This window comes from Magnolia sinica, chromosome 17 (assembly GCF_029962835.1).
Source record: "Magnolia sinica isolate HGM2019 chromosome 17, MsV1, whole genome shotgun sequence".
Classification (NCBI taxonomy): Eukaryota; Viridiplantae; Streptophyta; class Magnoliopsida; order Magnoliales; family Magnoliaceae; genus Magnolia; species Magnolia sinica.
Window position 1 is genome coordinate 51,799,945 of NC_080589.1, and position 17,341 is coordinate 51,817,285.

Here is a 17,341-nt window from a genome sequence, read left to right on the forward strand (position 1 = left end):
ATATGCGGAATAGGCCCACGGATCTGTTTGCGCATGGGACATGGCGATCAGGGGTTCAGATAGCTTACCTAGCTGAGACGCCGCCATGGAAGCCAGATAAGAACACCAAAATACCAGAATTCCTTTAGAGCTTAGGATCTTCCTCCCTTCACACCCTTTCTGCAAATCAGTAGATGGGACTCGAATTTCTGCTGTGGTGTAGGATCGGGGACCCAGCTCTCTTTTATAGAGTCTATGGAGAGGGAGTTTGAAATCCATCACAACTCTCTCTTCTATGCTCCACATTGTAGCATCCTAGTACAACTTAAATTACTATCTGCGTAAGACAGTTATAGCATTCCAGCCCTAGTATGCAAAGCTGCGCAGATAGACTGCACAGTGCATCACCTGAAGTGGGGCCCACTGTTCTACTCAATCATCCAATCCAACTAAATGACAATCCAGACTATTGATCAGTAAGGCCCACTAAACAGAGTTCTTACATTCTTCCACTTGGGCCTCATTGAGCAACGTCAATGATGGTCATATAGAATAATTTTGAAAACAAGTTTTGATCCTTTAAGAAAATATCTAAATGGTTAACCAATGAAACAGTTAGACAGTATGAGTAATGCTATTCAATCTGGTCCATTAAGACAGTCAGTATCGAAACGCGGTAGTCATCATAACATTTAATTTAGGCGAAGTGAGTCTAAGCGCGATCACAAATACTTTCAATCTTAACGACATAGATCACGAACTAGGAAATGTGGTATAAGGATTATACACTTTAGTGTGATAATATGTGCCTATCCTTAAGAGGTCCTGAAGCTTTTTCATGTCTCCAACGAGACACAACTATAGTTCCACTTACTCAAAATTTGCGCATATATATAAATAAGCAGAAATAAATCTTTATGTCAAAATCATCCAAACAAACTGTATAAAATGAGATCTCTAAGTGTCTGTGAAAATCAAAGTACGCTCAACTCCCACTAACTGAAAACATCTGTGGGATCAATGACTCCCATGGATGTTACATGCTCCTGAAATGGCGTGATAGGGAGCCCATGAAATATTTGTGGCCACTCCATGAGGCTGTAGGAAATGGTCCACAGATATCTGAATGTATAACCTCTAATAGATCTACACTCCTGGTTGCACCTTTCTTTCTCGCTCTAGTCTGTTTCCCTTTTATGCAATCAATGCATACTTTATAGTCAGAGAAATCTAGAGAATGCAAAATTCCTTCTCGCACAAGCCTGTCTAATCTCTCACGAGATATATGGCATAGCCGCCTGTGCCACAACATGGAGGAATTCTCATAGTCTAGTCTTCGCTTGGATCCCACTACATTTCCATGCAAGGTATTAATATTATAGACGTAAGAGGCAATCAAGTCTAACTGGTATAAGTTGTTTACTAAAGAGCTGGTTCCAACTTTAATCGAATTAAAGTAAATACTAAAACTTTTATTTCCAAAGTGGAACGAATATCCTAACTTATCCAAATAGGAAATTGAAACTAAATTGCGCCTTATAGACCGCACACAGAATGTATTTACTAAATTCAAAAAATGACTAGTCTTCAACTTAAGCCTATAGACTCCTATTGCCTCCACGTCAACTTTGACACCATTGCCTACGTATACTGAGCGCTCCGCATCAGTTCGTGGCCTGGCCTGTAGTAATTCCTGCATAGAAGTGCATATGTGAATAGTAGTTCCTGAATCTATCCACCAGGAATCCACTGACACATCGGTCAGATTAGATTCAAAACAGACAAGAACAGAATGATTACCTTTCTTTATGAGCCAATCCTTAAAACCTTCGCAGTCTTTCTTTAGATGACCCGTCTTTTTACAAAAGAAGCACGGTTTGCCTTTAACCCGTTTGCATTTAGATCCATTTCCAGATTGATTCTCATGGTTTCCAGATGGAGGACCAGAGAATCCATTATTAGAACCTTGTTTTCTCTTCCTTCTACCTTTATTCCCTTGCCCATGCCCTTGTCCTAAAGTCACCATATTAACATTTTAAACTTTTATCATCTGTCTGATTCTATCTTCTTCTTGGACGCACTGAGTGATGAGTTCATCTAATGTCCACATGTCCTTCAGAGTGTTATAGTTTACCAGGAACGTGCCGAATTGGGGAGGTAGGTTGTTCATGATCAAATGAACCAGTTGATCATCAGTGAGTACAAGCCCTAGAGCACGGATCTTAGAAACAACTTCGATTTGCTCTACAATGTATTCACGGATGTTGCCTTTTCCATCGTAGGACGAGCGAGTCAATTTATTCAAAAGAATGCCCACTTTAGATTTATCAGATTTCTTGAATCGTTTTCCCATTTCAGTCGCTCGTCCTACGATGGAAAAGGCAACATCCGTGAATACATTGTAGAGTAGATCGAAGTTGTTTCTAAGATCCGTGCTCTAGGGCTTGTACTCACTGATGATCATCTGGTTCATTTGATTATGAACAACCTACCTCCCCAATTCGGCACGTTCCTGGTAAACTATAACACTCTGAAGGACATGTGGACATTAGATGAACTCATCACTCAGTGCGTCCAAGAAGAAGACAGGATCAGACAGATGATAAAAGTTTAAAATGTTAATATGGTGACTTCAGGACAAGGGCATGGGCAAGGGAATAAAGGTAGAAGGAAGAGAAAACAAGGTTCTAATAATGGATTCTCTGGTCCTCCATCTGGAAACCATGAGAATCAATTTGGAAATGGATCTAAATGCAAACGGGTTAAAGGCAAACCGTGCTTCTTTTGTAAAAAGACGGGTCATCTAAAGAAAGACTGCAAAGGTTTTAAGGATTGGCTCATAAAGAAAGGTAATCATTCTGTTCTTGTCTGTTTTGAATCTAATCTGACCGATGTGTCAGTGGATTTCTGGTGGATAGATTCAGGAACTACTATTCACATATGCACTTCTATGCAGGAATTACTACAGGCCAGGCCACGAACTGATGCGGAGCGCTCAGTATACGTAGGTAATGGTGTCAAAGTTGACGTGGAGGCAATAGGAGTCTATAGGCTTAAGTTGAAGACTAGTCATTTTTTGAATTTAGTAAATACATTCTGTGTGCGGTCTATAAGGCGCAATTTAGTTTCAATTTCCTGTTTGGATAAGTTGGGATATTCGTTCCACTTTGGAAATAAAAGTTTTAGTATTTACTTTAATTCGATTAAAGTTGGAACCAGCTCTTTAGTAAACAATTTATACCAGTTAGACTTGATTGCCTCTCACGTCTATAATATTAATACCTTGCATGGAAATGTAGTGGGATCTAAGCGAAGACTAGACTATGAGAATTCCTCCGTGTTGTGGCACAGGCGGCTATGCCATATATCTCGTGAGAGATTAGACAGGCTTGTGCGAGAAGAAATTTTGCATTCTCTAGATTTCTCTGACTATAAAGTATGCATTAATTGCATAAAAGGGAAACAGACTAGAGCGAGAAAGAAAGGTGCAACCAGGAGTATAGATCTATTAGAGGTTATACATTCAGATATCTGTGGACCATTCCCTACAGCCTCATGGAGTGGCCATAAATATTTCATTACCTTTATAGATGACTACTCTCGCTTTGGGTACCTATACCTTATCAGTGAGAAATCAGATGCCCTGGATGCTTTTAAAATCTATAAGGCCGAAGTTGAAAATCAACTCGATAAGAGAATTAAGTTGTCAGATCTGACCGTGGTGGTGAATACTATGGCAGATATGACGAATCAGGATGCAATCCAGGGCCATTCGCTAAATACCTGCAGGATTGTGGCATTGTTGCTCAGTACACTATGCTTAGTACTCCGGAACAGAATGGGGTTGCTGAGAGACGTAATCGCACCCTTATAGATATGGTGCGAAGTATGGTCAGCAATTCAACATTACCAGAATCTCTGTGGGGTGATGCGATCAAAATCGCAGTTCATATATTAAACAGGGTTCCCAGCAAAGCAGTAAGTAAAACTCCTTTTGAGTTGTGGAATTGGAGAAAACCAAGTCTCCGATATCTACATGTTTGGGGTTGTTCTACTGAGGCTAAAATTTATAACCCGCATGAAAAGAAGCTTGATCCTAGAACCATAAGTTGTTTCTTCATTGGATACCCAGAAAGATCAAAAGGCTATCGATTCTACTGTCCTTCCCACTCCATCAGGATTGTTGAGACTGGGAATGCCAGATTCATTGAGAACACCGAAAACAGTGGGAGCACGAACATAAGAAATTTTATATTTGAGGAACAAAGGACTGTGACTCCTGTCATAGTCAATCCAGATCACGTGGACATTAATGATGCAGTCGATTCTGCAGTCACTGCAGAGCACCACGTAGAACCTCATATACAAACCACTGATGAGAAAAATCAAGATCAAACCCAACAAGCTGAACCATTAAGAAGATCTGAAAGAGAGAGAAGGCCTGTAAATCGAGACGATTACATCGTATACTTACAGGAACACGACTTTGACATAGGGGTGGAAAAGGATCTGAATCCTTTACACAAGTCAAACAAAGTGCTGATCCTTCTTGTTGGTTTAATGCCATGAAAGATGAGTTGAAATCTATGCAGGACAATAAAGTATGGGATTTTGTAGAGTTACCCACTGGAATAAGGCCGATTGGTTGTAAATGAATATTTAAAACCAAACGGGACTCCAAAGGTAATGTCGAACGATATAAAGCCAGACTTGTTGCCAAGGGTTTTAACCAACGTGAGGGCATTGACTTTAAGGAGACTTTCTCACCAGTATCCAAGAAAGACTCATTCAGGATCATAATGGCTCTTATAGCTCATATGAATTTAGAGTTACATCAGATGGATGTAAAGACTGCATTTATCAATGGGGATCTGAATGAGAATGTGTACATGTTGCAGCTCGAAGGTTTTGTAGCTACTGGCTCAGAACATTTGGTTTACAAACTTAAGAAGTCCATCTATGGGTTGAAACAGGCATCACTGCAGTGGTACTTTAAGTTTCATGAAGTAATTTCTTCATATGGCTTTGTAGAAAACACTGCAGATGAATGCATTTACATTAAAACTAGTGGGAGTAAGTTCGTTATGATGATTTTGTATGTTGATGACATTCTGTTAGCTAGCAGTGATACTAGGATGTTGAGCGATACCAAGAAATTTTTATCTCAAAGGTTTGAAATGAAAGACCTTGGTGAAGCTTCTTACGTCATCGGTATTGAGATTCGCCGTGACAGAACACTTGGACTGCTCAGCTTGTCACAGAGGGCCTATATTACTAGGGTACTCGAAAGGTATGGCATGCAAAATTGTGCTTCAGAAAAGTCATTCATTGTGAAGGGTGACAAATTTGGTTTATTTCAGTGTCCAAAGAATAATTTAGAAAAGAATCGAATGAAAGAATTTTCGTACGCATCATTAGTAGGGAGCATCATGTATGCTCAAGTCTGTACGCGACCGGACATTGCCTTTGTCACTGAAATGTTGGAAAGATATCTATCTAATCCAGGAATGCAACATTGGATAGCTGTAAAGAAAGTATTACGGTATCTTCAGATAATGAAAGACTTTGAACTCACATACAGAAGGTCTGATCAGTTGGAGTTGATCGGATATTCAGATGCAGACTTTGCAGGCTGCGTTGATACTAAGAAGTCTACTTCAGGATACATCTTCATGATGGTGGGAGGAGCTGTGTCGTGGAAAAGCGTGAAACAATCTACCATAGCCTCATCTACTATGGAAGCTAAATTTATTGCCTGTCATGAGGCATCTAATCAGGCACTATGGTTACAGAGTTTCTTCTCAGGTTTGCGGGTACTGGAGCATATCCCGAAACCATTGAGAATATTTTGTGATAATTCGGCTGCTATTTCCTTCTCTAGTAACAATAAGCATTCGTCAAGGTCGAGGCATATCGACATCAAGTATCTTGTTGTAAAGGAAAGGGTTCAGAATCATCAAGTGTCCGTGGAATTCATCGGCACTAAGCAGATGATTGCAGATCAGCTCACTAAATGGCTCCCTATCACGCCATTTCAGGAGCATGTAACATCCATGGGAGTCATTGATCCCACAGATGTTTTCAGTTAGTGGGAGTTGAGCGTACTTTGATTTTCACAGACACTTAGAGATCGCGTTTTATACAGTTTGTTTGGATGATTTTGATATAAAGATTTATTTCTGCTTATTTATATATATGCGTAAATTTTGAGTAAGTGGAACTACAGTTGTGTCTCGTTGGAGACATGAAAAAGCTTCAGGACCTCTTAAGGATAGGCACATATTATCACATTAAAGTGTGTAATCCTTATACCACATTTCTTAGTTCGTGATCTATGTCATTAATATTGAAAGTATTTATGATCGCCCTTAGACTCACTTCGCCTAAATTAAATGTTGTGATGACTACCGCGTTTCGATACTGACTGTCTTAATGGACCAGATTGAATAGCATTACTCATACTGTCCAACTGTTTCATTGGTTAACTATTTAGATATTTTCTTAAAGGATCAAAACTTGTTCTCAAAATTATTCTATATGACCATCATTGACGTTGCTCAATGAGGCCCAAGTGGGAGAATGTAAGAATTCTGTTTAGTGGGCCTTACTGATCAACGGTCTGGATTGTCATTCAGTTGGACTGGATGATTGAGTAGAACAGTGGGCCCCACTTCAGGTGATGCGCTGCACAGTCTATCTGCGCAGCTTTACGTACTAGGGCTGGAATGCTATAATTGTTTTATGCAGATAGTAATTTGAGTTGTACTAGGATGCTACAATGTGGAGCATGGGAGAGAGAATTGTGATGGGTTTCAAACTCCCTCTCCACAGACTCTATAAAAGAGAGCTGGGTCCCCGATCCTACACCACAGCAAAAATTTGAGTCCCATCTACTGATTTGCAGAAAGGGTGTGAAGGAGAGGAAGATCCTAAGCTCTAAAGGAATTTTGGTATTCTGGTGTTCTTATCCGGCTGCCATGGCGGCGTCTCAGCTAGGTAAGCTATCTGAACCCCTGATCGCCATGTCCCATGCGCAGACAAATCCGTGGGCCTATTCCGCATATAGATTAAGTCCCATAATCTGACCCTAGGGATGGGTTGCTGATGCTCTGGCCTATCATAAAAGTAGACTTTTAAGTCTGGTGGGACCCATCTCGCGATCAGGTTCAGGTGGATTATCGAAGAAGATGATCTGGCCATTAATGACAGATTATTGTCCCATGTATTTCGACGTGATCTGGTCTGTTTGAGCGGACCAGATGGGACCTATGATCATTTTGGGGCCCAATTTTTGGACCTCAAACGTGATTTTCGGTTCATCTCGCGAGAAAGGCCGATTCTCACCACTTTCTCATGAGATGAGACGCTCCTCTCTCTCATCTTGTACTACCTCAAAGGGAAGGACTAGGATTGCCCCATTTGGCCCAGGGGACGGCCAGAGATGCACCAGAAATCTGTCTCCCAGAAGGGAAACTCCACTTTTTTCCTTTTCTTATGCAGACCCTTGTTTGGCCGTTTCTGGAAATGGGAGAGCGTGACTCTGTCTGACATTGGATGGCTGGGATGGCACGATCAGGCTGATCTTGGGCCATTCATGCAGCCATATATTGGCCCCACATCTCGGATCCTAGCCACGTGCCCACTTCTGGACAATCTCGTCCCAGATTCCCCGTCCCTATGCATGGGACTGAAACCCAATAGATTTTTAGTCGGACGAACCCCGCGAACCTGATGAACGGTTCGGATGGTTCTTATAGTTCCCAGGGTGGGCCACTTTGAAGGTTGAAGACCATCAAATTTGAATGAGCGTTGGCGGGAAGGAAATTTCCGTTCTTTGTTGTTTTGGATCGGTTAAAGCTAGTTTGACCGACTTGGTGCGTCCAGTGCACATCGTGCACGAGTTCACAAGGTGCACTCGCACACCGTGTGGGGTCCACTATGATGTTTTTGATAAATCTACTTCGTTAAATCGTCTTGGGGGCCCCACTTAGGGGTCCTGGCCCAGTTGGGGGCGGGACTGAGGCCCAGGTGGGCCATATCACACTCCATAAGGCTTATTTGGCCCATTAATCTTGATCCAATGGTCAGATTGGTCTGAGACTTCGTTTTGACGGCTAAATGGGAATTGGAGAGGCTTTGAGTGCCTGTTTGGTTACTAATTAATCCTTAAGAGTTGATAGTAGGTGCGTTATCCCAACATGACCCGTTCAAGTGATTTATAAGTTGCTATAATTTGAGGTGTTTCGTTGAGTTTACCTTTCTAACTGATGTAGGGTTTAACTCAGCTCCTAGGGCCTCAAATGGACGGCTTCAATGATGACTGGGAGTCCCATCCTGCGTACGTTGAGTTTAAGTTGTTCATTAGTCGAATTTGATGTCCCATGGTTACGGGCTTAAATGGTAACACCTGCATACCAAAAATGTGGGGTGTTACATCTAGTACTTTATGACGTGGTCGACATGAAAGTATGTTATATGTTACTCGGTCAACCATGGCAATTGGATCATGATACAACATACCAAGGATTAGACAATGTTTACATCTTCATCAAGGGCGATCGAAAGATGATCCTTGCCCCTATGACACCAAAAAACCACCCCAAAGCTTCTAAAGTGGATGAGAGTTCGATGTAGAGTGGGTTAAGGACACTTTCAAGTCCAAGGTGGATCAGAGAAGGCCTGATCGGAGGCAAAAGCATCAAGACCGTCAGAACCTTAAAAAAGGGATATCTCGCAAACTGGAATGAGTTACTCGACGTACCGTATATGATTTTGGGGTAGGACAAGCTACTTCCGGGTTGCCCATGCCGAATTTGCGAGATTCCATCATATCGATGGTCGAATTCCATGTTTATTTCTGTTTTTACTATTTTTTAGTAAGTTTTGGTTTGATTATAACTCTTCATCCGTTGGGCTTTAGGAGTTGTGTCCAACATGAAAAGCGCTTAGAAAAATTAGGAGAATAATGTGGTTAAGCCGCATAGGACCCTTACCATAAATAGTAAATTTACTCTTTATAGTAAGTTGTGAATTTTAGGAGTTTTAGCTATAGTTTAATTCTTAAACTTATTCTAAGTCTTGGTATGCCTATTTAAAGGGTTGTAGACTCATTTATTCATTTATCAATATTCAACAAATTTATTTCAACTTTCTAGAATTATTTCTAGTTTTTATTTTTCCTTGTGGATTCGAGAAGTCTCTATGAGGAGTCTAGAGAAGCTTCGTGGATTTAAAGTAGTTATCCCCCCTAAGGAAGACGGTGATCGACCTCATCACGTTCATCCCTGTGTCAATTGGTATAAGAGCGAGGACTCCCTTCAAGCTGATGGCAAACAACGAAGGTATGAACTAAAATCTTATGGACGGTGATCTTGAGATTCATTATCTTTCGGAAATAATGAAAGCTTTCTACCGGGAGAGTTAGTTGACCATGAAAGGGCTACAGGCAATCCTTGACTATCTTGCGGATGCACTAATTCCACCCTAAGCCTTAGGTGATGCTCATCTACCTGTGGTTGCTGTACGGTACAACCCCGATTTTTGTAGAGCACTACCAGTGGTGAATCGTAGAGCTAGACCAGATAATGCAAGTTCTAGCGATGAGGACCTCGATGACGACTTTGACCGACGACTGGTCCATGGAGGAGTTCGTTTAGATCGATGTAAGGCCGAACTTTTTAGTTTTAATGAATTATTATGTATAGAAGATTTCCTCAACTGGCTTACCGAAGTAGAACGATATTTCGATTACATGGATGTACCACAGCATAAAAAGGTGAAGTTGGTAGCCTTTAAATTAAAATCTGGTGCTTCTGCATGGTGGGAGCAATTATAACTCTCACATGTCTGACAGAATAAGGCACCCATCTCATCATGGCCACGAATGAGATGCCTACTTTGATCACCATTCCTTCCTAGTGATTACGAACAAGTATTGTTTCAACAATACCAAAATTACCTATAGGGGAATTGAACCGTTATAGATTACACTGAAGAATTCCAGCGGTTGACAACATGAAATAATATGTCAGAAACAGAATCACAGAAGGTAGCATGATTTATAAGTGGGTTACGATAGACGATTTAGGACCGAGATCAGATACACCCAGTCAGGACCATGGATGAAGTAGTTCAGTTGGCAGGTAGGGCAGAAACGTAGCTTGCAAGATTTCCTATTCAACCTTACGTACCCTTCAACTCGGCCCCCCATGAAGAGTCCCACTCAGGATTCAGAACTGATAGGAGGAAAAGAACTAATAACAGGACATCCTCAACCTTCTACAACTAGTGGGAGCATCCCATCTAGGCTTTAACACCCTGCAACCCACTTGACCATTAACAAAGGGGGCACTGAAGGTGAGGTCGTAAAAGAAGACCATAGCTTTGATAAAAATGAACAAGCCATTGAGGAAGGAGAACATGACAAAGAATGGATGGCGAGGATCGTGGTAAATCTCTAGTCGTGAGATGATTAATATACACCATAAGGAAAGAATTACATTCACAGCGACATAATATATTCTGTGGTGCATTGTTAACGGCAAGGTCTGTGATCTGATCATAGATAGTGGTAGTAGCGAGAACATTATCTCGAAAGTGATGGGGGATAAGTTGTGCTAGCTATGACAAAACATCCTTCCCCGTACTCAAGTGGCTTGATTAAAAGGGTGAACGAGACCAATATAACAAAATAATGTACTATCTCATTTTCAATTGGTAAAACTTATAAAGATCAGATACTTTTTGACGTAGTGGATATAGAAGCATGCCATATATTACTCGGTCGAGCATGGCAGTCAGATCGTGATGCGACCCACCGAGGACGAGACAATGTTTACATCTTTGTTAAGGCGTTCGAAAGATAATCCTTGCCCATATGGCACCAGAGTAATACCCCGAAGATTCTAAAGTAGAGGGGAACTCCCTTTTAACCATTCGAGGTTTCGTGAAGGAATCCAAGGAAGCCAACGAGGTATACACCATAGTGGTAAATGGCGAAGAATTGAAACCCTTAGACATTCCTCCAAGTTTAAGGCCTTTCCTGAACGAATTTACAGAAGTCTGACCCAAAAATTTACTCGATGGATTGCCCCCCATGAGGGACATCCAACATCACGTATGCCTTATCCCTAGGGCTAGCTTACCCAACCGCCCTCATTGTTAGATGAGTCAGAAAGAATGTCAGATTTTGAAGGTAGGAGTGAAGGAACCGATCGATACTAGTTAAGTCAAGGAAAGCATCAGTACATGTATTGTGTCAGCTCAAGAGCCTAATGCCAAGTATAAGAAATTGGTTAATAAACATTGGCGTTAAAAGGTATCTCAAAATTATAAGCTACGTTCCTTGAGTAACTTGAGGATGAGTTTTTTTCAAGTTGAGGGGTCTGATGTAAAAACATGTCACAGATACATTCCTAGCATGGTTGGACCAAAAGAAGGTGGATTGTAAGTTGATCATAACTTTTGATCCGGGTATCATTACGGCACACTTGACAGAGTATTAAGAACCGAAGCAGCACGAGAACCCGAGGACGAGTTCTTTGGAAGTTGAGGGGACTGATGTAGAGCAGGTCATGGACACTTTCATGTCCAAGATGGATCAAAGAAGGCCTGATTAGAGGCAGAAGTCATCGAGGCCGTTAGAACCTTAAAACAGGCATATCTCGCAAATCGGAATGAGTTACTCGACGTACCCTATATGATTTTGGGGTAGGACAAGCTACTTTAGCCAACCAAACTGGCAATGCCAAGTTATCCATGCCAAAATTTCAAGATTCCATCATATCAACAGTCGAATTCCATGTTTATTTCTATTTTTACTATTTTTAGTAAGTTTTGGTTTGAATATAACTCTTCATCCGTTGGGCTTTAGGAGTTGTTTCCAACAGGAAATGTGCTTAGAAAAATTAAGAGAATAACGTGGTTAAGCCACATAGGACCCTTATCATAAATAGTAAATTTACTATTTATAGTAAGTTGCGAATTCTAAGAGTTTTAGTTATAGTTTAATTCCTAAACTTATTCCAAGTCTTGGTATGCCTATTTAAAGGGTTGTAGACTCATTTATTCATGTATCAATATTCAACAAATTTATTTCAACTTTCTAGAATTATTTCTAGTTTTTATTTTTCCTTGTGGATTTGAGAAGTCTCTATGAGGAGTCTAGAGAAGCTTCATGGATTTAAAGTAGTTATCCCCCCTAAGGAAGACGGTGATCGACCTCATCACGTTCATCCCTGTGTTAGAGTTTCTTCCTGACCATTCAGATTTCATGGAGGAATCCAAGGAAACCAGCGAGGTGTACGTCGTGATTATAAAGGGTGAGAAATCAGAGCACTTAAACAATCCTACAAGTTTAAGGTTGTCACTGAATGAATTCAAAGAAATATGACTTGAAGAGTTACTCGATGGATTGCCCCCATGAGGGATATCCAACATCACATAGACTTCGTCCTTAGGGCTAGCTTACCCAATGGCCCTCACTATCAGATGAGTCCGAAAGAGTGTGAGATATTTCATGGGCGGGTGGAGGAATTGATCCATAATGGTCTTTTAAAAGAGAGCATGAGCCCATGTGTTACGCCAATTTTATTAACGTTGAAGAAAGATGAGAGCTAGACCATATGTGTCAACAATCGGATAATTAATAAGATTACATCAAATATTGGTTTTCAATACCGAGGTTAGAACACGTGCTTGATATGATAGAAGGTACCAAAGTGTTCTCTAAACTCGATCTAAGGAGTGGGTTCCATTAGATTCATATCCAGCCCGGTGATGAATGGAAAATTGCATTCAAGACAAAGCAAGGGTTGTATAAGTGGCTGGTCATGCCCTTCGGTTTATCAAATGCACCGAGTACTTTTATCCGTCTGATGAATCAAGTAATGAAGTCATCCATTGGTCAGTTTGTGGTAGTATATTTTAATGACATCCTAATTTATAGCCATGGTGAGACGAAACACGTGGAATATCTCATGCAAGTGCTACAAGTCCTGGCTGTTAACAAGTAATACCTTAGCTTAAAGAAGTTTAGTTTTTCAATGGACAGTTTGTCCCCATTCCAAATTGTTTATGATCAAGTGCCCCACTATACACATAACTTGATCCATTTTCCCAAGCTCCCGGGCATGAGTATTGCAGTAGAAGATATAGTAGACCGAATTGTGGGCGTTCATGCGAATGTACGTGCAAGCCAATTTACATGCCTCGAAGGACAAATACAAGGAACAAGCTGACAAGTATCGCTGGCAAAAGGTGTTCGAGGTGTTTCATCTACGAACCTACAACAAGTTGAAGAATAAGAAGATTGGACCAGTACCGATCTCCAAAAAGATTAATGACAATGCTTACATTGCTGATCTTCCGGATGACAGAGATCTCACGTACTTTCAACATTGCGAACCTGACCAAGTATCATGAACCAAAGCTGGATGATAACTCGAGGTCGAGTTCTTTTGAAGTGGAGGGGACTAATGTAAAATGGGTTGTGGACATTTTCACGACAAAGATGGACGAGAGAAAGCCCGATCGGAGGCGAAAATGATCTAGACCATAAAAACCTTAAAACAATCGTATCTCGCAAATCGAAATGAATATCATATATGATTTTGGGGTAGGAGAAGCTACTTTAGCCAACCAACCCCACTATGCCAGGCCCACGCTGGATTTGCGAGATTCCATCGTATCGACAGTCAAAAGTCCATTTAATTTCATTTTTACTATAAAATAGTAAGTTTTAGTTCAATCATAACTTTTAATCCTTTGAGTTTTAGGAGTCATGCCCAACATGAAAATGGCTTTAAAAATTAGTAGAAGAATGTGGTTAGGCCAAATTGGACACTTACTATTTTTGCCCAAAAATCATGAAGTCTCGCAGGAATGATGACCGTCTATAAATAGTAAAGTTATTATTTATAATAAGTCACATTTTTAGGGATTTTGAGTATAAAACTCTGTCCTAAGTTTAAACTCGTTATTAATTTCATTTTTATCATCAATCAATTTATTTTCAATTTTATTAGAAATTATTTCTATTTTATACCTCGCGGATTCGAGGAAACTCTATTAGAAATTTAGAGAGCTCTGTGGATTCGGAGTAGTTATCGTTGAGGAAGATGGTGATCGACCTCATCACGTCCTTCCCAGTGTCAGCTGTGCATGCCTTTGATGCATTCTGTATAGAGTAAAAAAGAAAATGCTCGTCTTTGTTTGTTCTGTCCACTTGTTGGTGAGGGCTATTTCAATGAGTCAGGTGTAAGGCCTAGCCCTGGCCCAAGCCCAACATGAGCCTACACATAACGGGCCAAAAACTAAGCCTGTTCTAAAAATTAGTAAAATTCATATTTCCCATTCCAAATTTCCTAATATATCCCTCAATACTGTAGCACACAAATTCACAAAGAAATAGACATTGCAGAGGAATTAAGCCAACGGTCTACATTCAAGATAGATAGATTGCCTAACCTAAGATTGAATTAATATATATTTATGGGATATAATATTTATTCTAAAGTGACATAAATACATCATCATGGAGCCCATACAGCACTGTCCTAAAATGATACGGAAAAGGACGTGGATAAAACAAATATATCATCGTGGAGTCCATACTGTTCAGTAGCCACCTTGCCATTGGCAGCGTAAGCATAGGGACTTAAATTGTCCACAGAGGCTGTTGGTAACGGGTAACTACTGTACGATGCTCTATAGGCTCATTATGACGTATTTGTTTCATCGATGCTGTCTACTCATTTTTCCATGTCATTGGAAGTCATGAGCTGAAAATTGAGGTAGGTCCAAAACTCATGTGAACCACTCCACCCGAAATAGTGGTGATTAAATGCCTATCATTAGAAACCTTCATGAGGCCAAGAAGGCTTTGGATGTAGTTGATATTTGTTGTTACCCTTCATCAAGGTCTGTGTGACTTAATCAACAGGTTGGATGGCAAATAACCATTACACTAGGCTGAGAAAGTTTTTATTATTATTATTATTATTATTATTATTTTATTGCCGTTCAATCACCACTGTTACTGCATGATGTGGTCCATTTGAGATTTGGATCTCTTTTTAAGTTCATTTCCTAAAATGATCTAGAAAAATAGATGGACGACGTCAATAAAGCACTGTGGGTAGCGCGACCTCCCTGCTTCTCTTAGATGAAATAAAATTGCACAGCAAATTGTGTCACCATATTATTATTTTTTTCCCTACCTATATTCTACCTGTACGGTCAATTCAAACCATGGAACAATAAGCCCCCCACAAGTGTTACGCTAGTGGGAAAGATGGATCTGTTCTTGTGTGAAAAGTGAATTGGATGGTAAGTTCACCGGTGCTTGGGATGTTTTTTGGAACTGAAAGTGCACCCAACTGATTAATGGGTTGACGTATTCCTCATTGCAGGTCACACCTTATGATTAGATCTTGCACACCTGTGCTGTGACTTGGGTGACAATGAGTCACGATTGGACCAGGTTCAAAGCCTGAGCCTTGTACACTATTAGCATGTCCTCTCTCAAGAGTTTCAGGCTGCTATACTTGTGAAGTGTGTTCAGTCCAATATTGATCACTGATCATGATAATTTAACAATCTATTTTTTTTCATGTCTATGGCCTACCTCATGAGTTAATAGTCCTATTTTGGGGGAATAGATCTTCATACCAGGCCTTCCCAATCACATACATTATGTGACAGTCAAGAATCATCTCTACAACTAAAACCTAAGCCATTGCTAGCTCTAATTTATTGCTCCACTTAAGCATGTGCTGTGCTATCTTAAAATTTCAAATATATTTTAGCCAGACGAACCTAAACAAATTAATAAAAATATTTGTCTCCACATCCAATCATAGGCCCACTCCTTTTTGGAATTTGGTAGTATCCAACAAAGAAAAGGACTTGACTCTAAAAAACAAAACTTGGGTCCAAACTTATACATTGCCAGGCCTGATCCTTGGAATCTTGACGCTCCCAGCAATGGAGGAGACTTAACTGTAGAATTTGGTATTGAACCCATCTAGCCTGGGGTCCACTCCTTGGAATACTGCACCATCCAACAAAAAAAAAGACTTGGACTCCGGAGAAAATTTTTTGGCATAGAGACATCCGGTCCCATACTCAACTCTAGAAATTTCCACAACACCAATAGAAAAAATAAATAAATAAATAAAATAGACTTGGCTAAAAGAAGAATCTTGGTTCAAAACCATCTAGTCTGAGGCCCGCCCTCGAAATATTGCATATGACCTGGGGTTATATCCACTCCATTCATTTTGCCAGCCCACGTTAGGATGTGATGTTTAAAATTAGCAAAATTCCAAAACCCAAAGTAAGCCTCACCACAGGAACTAGTGGAGATGGAAACTCTACTGAGGCCTACCTGATGTAAATATGCCATACAACCTGTTCATAAGTTGATCCCCACATGCATGAAGAGAAACAGGAATATCAGCCTCATCCAAAATGGGCAAGCACAGTAGATAAACGGAGTAGATACACTCATATGTCACAGTGGGCCTAATAGAGCTTAGGTTTAGAGTAGATTTCATGTAAACCCTAATTACAGGCAATTGGCATAGGATACGAGTTTCCGAGGCCCACCCAGCATACAGGGAGCCCCGTAGGCAGTCGCCCTGTGGAGCCACCGCAATGTCCATGAAATTCCACTACATGGATCAATTTCGCCGGGCCCATAAATTTACCACATATTGGAACATCCGGTAGGTAGGGGACACAGGCATTCCATTTCCATTCAAGTTTGAGATTAATTTAGAGATGAAAAAAAAAAAAAAAAAAAAAAAACAGAGACTTGACTACCATCGTTGAAACTTCCCTGGGGACAAGTTTTGTCTGAGGCTGATATTTGTATTTTCCCTTCATTCTTCTAAGAATCATTAGATGGGGATAAAAGCATGTGGTTTTGGCGTAGGAAGATTTCAACCACGTTTCGGTCTCCCCTGTTCTGATGTGGCCCACTTGAGTTTTGGATCTCTCATGTTTAGGCTTCTCTTTAAAAATCAGATGGCAAAATGGATGGATAGAGCACATTTAAATCAAACATCAAGGCAACAGGGTCCAAGTTTGGGTCCATGAATTCGGCAATTTAAATAGCGTAAATGCGTGTATACGATGAATCATAATTACAACATGTGTATCAAATAAAAATTTTCTCTCATGTAAGAGTTAGATGAGTGTTGTTATGGGTAAAATCAAGCTAGCCTAATGTATGATGCACGTGGCCATAAGTGCATCCAAACAAATTCTCCAAAAAAACTAAGAGTCAAAGAAGATGAGCTGAGCGAGAAGACTCGATGACTGAGCTTAGAGTTGTACATGAATTGAGTTAGCTAGGTTA